At 37.1% G+C, this 4,368-nt stretch overlaps 1 pseudogene; it reads right to left on the bottom strand.

Moving 5' to 3' along the window:
- Positions 1 to 1,832: 1,832 nt before the first annotated feature.
- Positions 1,833 to 4,192, bottom strand: LOC145799532 (protein AUXIN SIGNALING F-BOX 2 pseudogene; annotated as a pseudogene).
- Positions 4,193 to 4,368: the final 176 nt, after the last annotated feature.

Below are 4,368 nucleotides of genomic sequence, written 5' to 3'. Positions count from 1 at the left end.
TATGACATCAAGATTAAACCAAAATAATGCATATTTTGGGACCATTTACCTATTTAACTCAAACCTATATGCTTATTTCAAAAAGATAAAAATTATACACTTAACTGTCAAATAATAAGAATTATCCACAAGTGGGCTAAACCAAGAGGAAAAATATAGTTACGAATGAAATTTGCCCCAAAGGTAATCAATATTCAATCACCCATTCACCCTGGATGGGCTTCACCAATATTATTAAAAAGATCTATGTGGAATAGCAGATCTATATCAATAAAACCAACAACCACCCGTACACCCAAATTCAACATCAAAGCAAAAAGGGGAACTTGTCAATAAGTCCCATATACAAAGTTCAAGGTCCATCTAATCCTCAAACAAAACGCTTGCACCAATTAGTCTTACACATTTTTAATTGTTACCAAAAAAATTTATTTTATTTTTTTTAAATTTACAGATACTGTTATATCTTACTACCGTCGGACTTCCGTCAAACGGTCACCGAAGACTCATCGGAATGTTTAACATCACCGGAAGTCACCGGAGTATTGCCGGAAAGTCGCTGGAGTATCGCCGGAAGTTCATCGGAGTGTTAAGAACGTTAATGGAAGTCACCGGAATGTTTAGAACGTTCACTGGGCATTAAGAACATCATTGGAGACTCACCAAAATGTCTAGAATATTGCCGAAAAAAAAAAGGAATAAATGAAGAAATTAGAGCAAAAAAAACATAGCAAAATGTGTTAAATATTGATAAACTAAAAGAAAAAAAAAATGAAACGGCAAAAAACAGCAATAATGGGAAAAACATATGCTATTTTTCAATTTTTGTAACGTTTAAGCAAATAATCTCCAATATTGATCAAACTGAAAAGTAAGTTTTGAAACGGTAAAATGTTACAGTTTCAAAGCAAAAATCTATTAAGCATTTGTCCTTATTAATCAAACTGAAAAACATGTTATGAAACTGTAAAATTTTACAGTTCTAAAGAATGTTATGAAATTGCAAAATTTTACAGTTTTATACCATGATTCATTCCAACACCAAAAAAATTTGAAACTGCAAAATTTTACAGCTTTAAACCATGATTCATTCCAGCACGAAAAAAAATTTAAAACTGCAAAATTTTACAGTTTTCACCGCCTGTAACTAAAACTTGAAAACTACTTGTTCAGAACTTAAAAATTTTCTCCATTAGAACAGAAAAAGAGAAGTATATAACAGAGAAAATGTAGAAAAAAATAAGAGATCGAAGGAGAGAGGCGGATATGGAGAGAGGATTGTACTCCGACAACTATTTTTTGTTTAGATCTAGCCAAGTCTGATGTAGATCTACTCAGATCTGATGTAGATCTACATCACATCAGATCTAAGTAGATCTACTCATCTTCTTTGTCGGAAATATATCTTCTTCGCCGTCGGTGAGGGTGAAGGCAACGAGTTGATTTCGATGGTTGGTGGTTACCGGTGAACCCTGATCAATGGAGAAAGACGTGATCACCGGTCGTCGACCATAATAAAGAAGATGAGAGAAAAATGTAGAAAAAAAGAGAGAGAGGAAAACGTGAGGCAAAAAGCAAAGAGAAAAAGAGAGAGAAGGGAAAGTAGGACTTTTGGGTCTACTCAAAAAGTTGTTGGGTTAAATGGTGTCCACATATTTCAGTGACAACGAGAGAGAGAGAGAGAGAGAAAAAAAAAATTAGTTGTTGGGTTAAATGGTTCAGCCATGTCCAAAAGTCGTACTCTATTTAGCCAAACTAGTTCAGCCATGTCCACATTTTTTCTTGTTTTGAATTAGTTGTTGGGTTAAATGGCTAAATAGAGTACGACTAATTCAAAACAAGAAAAAATTGGCATGGCTGAACCAGTAATAAAACACCCACTGATGCAGCAACAATGTGCACACGAAATCTGGTGCATCTCTCCTCGGCCCAACCAATGTCCAATACAGATACATCTTTTCTACTTTTTGTCTATCATCAGGGGTAGCCTGGCCACTTTCATTTATGATTTCCACATTGAGCCTCGGCATCGTCTTTGCAAGCATCTTGCAGTCTCCAAGGGTAACTTCACAGGACGACATCCAAAGGAATCGCATTGTTTCATACTTTCCAACGTCCGTTAGAAGTCCCACATTGCCGAATGGGCCATCCTTGATCTCTAGCTTTCTAAGCTTCTTGCAGCCATTCAAAACATAAGGCATTCCCTTATCACTGTCTCCAGCAAATGCAATGGAAAGCATTTCAAGCTGCTCAGCATACATTCCAATGTAAAGGAACACCTGGTCTATCAGGAGGCCAGAGAGCAACAGGCGCTTGAGACCCTTGCAAGATTGAACTACTACCCCAAAACCTTCATCTAGTGGCTGCATAGTCACAGGGCCTGGTCTTGTCGGGTTGAGGATGCACAATCTAAAACGGGTGAAATTTGGGCAATTCTTAGACACAGTTATGAGGGCGGCATTGATCATTTACTGGCAGAAGTATAGTAATGAATGAAGCTTGGGGCAACCAGCAAATATTGCCACCAAGCCTTCTTCAGTTACAGCAGCATGCCCAACCCCATGAAGATCAGATGGGAAAACCCTCAACTTCTGCAGTTCTCTACAAGTGGAAGCCACAACACCTAAACCTTGATCTCCAATGCAATCCAATATCTGTAGAAATGATGCAAAACTGTAATTATCAAAAAATAAAGGGGGGCAAAAAGAAGTCCAAAATTCAATTATCGGAGGGTTAAGAAAACAGACCCGCAAGCGCTAAAGTTTCCAGCAATGACCGATTAGCTTTATAAGCTCAGAACCATGAATCCCTGGAGCATAGCTCAAGTTCAGGGAGGTCAGGTTCAAGCAAATCGGATAGATAGCAGGCAAGCAACGGGGAGTAATCTCCAAGAACCCTGACAAACTCCTAATTGATGTGCATTTCGTGATGACACTCTTTAGTATGTAGCGAGTCTCTGTATCCAAATCATGAACAAAGGCTCCTGTACCTAAGTCCACCAACTGGGGCGCTTGTGCCACAATCTTTTGAAGAGTAGCAAATGGCACAGCATGGTTTAACCTCAGACTTCTAAGATTATGACACCTTGCCACCAGTCTTTCAAGGGCTGGCAAGTTAACTTCTCCTTTGAGGCATGCAAAATTCAAAGAGACAAGTGACATGCAGCTGTCAGGAAAACAACCAAGCCACTGGCCTCTGTGATCATCAACTTCATTTTCTTGCAAGCTATGAAGCACGGACACGAACACAGACACGACATGGACACACGGACCTATAAATTTTAAAAAAATAAGGGATACGACACGCTAGAGACACGTTTAATATATATAATTAATTTTATTTATTACATGTCATAAAATTATAAAAAAAATTATTCAAAGATAACAAAAAATATAAAATAATACTATTAAAATTATAACAGAGGCATTTTTTTTTACTTATCACAAAAAAAAAATTATAACTGAGGCACATAGAGAGAAAAGAAAATATAAAATGAAATTAGAAAAAAAAAATAGAAGAGCGAGAGAGAGACTCCTACTCACTGACCATATAAAAGAAAAAGAAAAAGAAAAAAAATAGATTGAAGAAGATCAGTGACAACGAGAGAGAGAGAGAGAGAGAGAGAGAGAGGGAGGCATAGGAGAAGAGAGTGACCGACGACAGTGTAATCGATGGAGAAGACGGTGTTATGGTGGTGTCGGTGTTAATGGAGGTAGAGAGGAGAAAGAAGAGAGAGAGAGAGAGAGGCCGTGGCGGTAGAACGGCGGAGGGTGAGGGGAAGTGGTGGTGGTGAGAAAGGGAGGGAGAGAAGAGCTGCGGAGAGAGAGAGGAAGAGAGAGAGTATGGTTTGATTTACTATAGTTCCGTGTTTTTTGAGTTTAAAAACTAGCGTAAACTCATTTTTTGAGTTTACAATTTCTTATCAAATTTACAAACTAAGACCAATTATTTATAAACCAAAAAATTTACTAAACAAGGTTTTAAAATTTTTGTAAATATAAACTGAAAATTGAAAACTAAAAACTAAATGGTTACCAAACAAGTGGTTCAAATTTTTGTCTGGGGAGCTATTCTTCAAGGAACGGACGAATATGCCAGCTTTATTGATCTCTTTTGCTGGTTCAGCAATAATAGATCTCACCACTATAACAAGTGCACCGAGGTATAGCCATTTATAAAAATAAGACGACATTGATAACCTAATGTCAATTCTATTAAATACTAACTTTTTCCATTTTAATGATGACTTTTGATTTGCCCAATATCTATTTACTGGCTATAAAATAAATTTTGTTCCTGGTCCACATGCTTGTTCAGATACATTCATGTATGCTTATGTATGTTTGGTTTGTCATATTTTGTTTGTGA

This window comes from Camellia sinensis, chromosome 9 (genome assembly GCF_055761805.1).
Source record: "Camellia sinensis isolate YWXY chromosome 9, ASM5576180v1, whole genome shotgun sequence".
Classification (NCBI taxonomy): Eukaryota; Viridiplantae; Streptophyta; class Magnoliopsida; order Ericales; family Theaceae; genus Camellia; species Camellia sinensis.
This window is presented reverse-complemented; position numbering and strand designations above follow the sequence as displayed.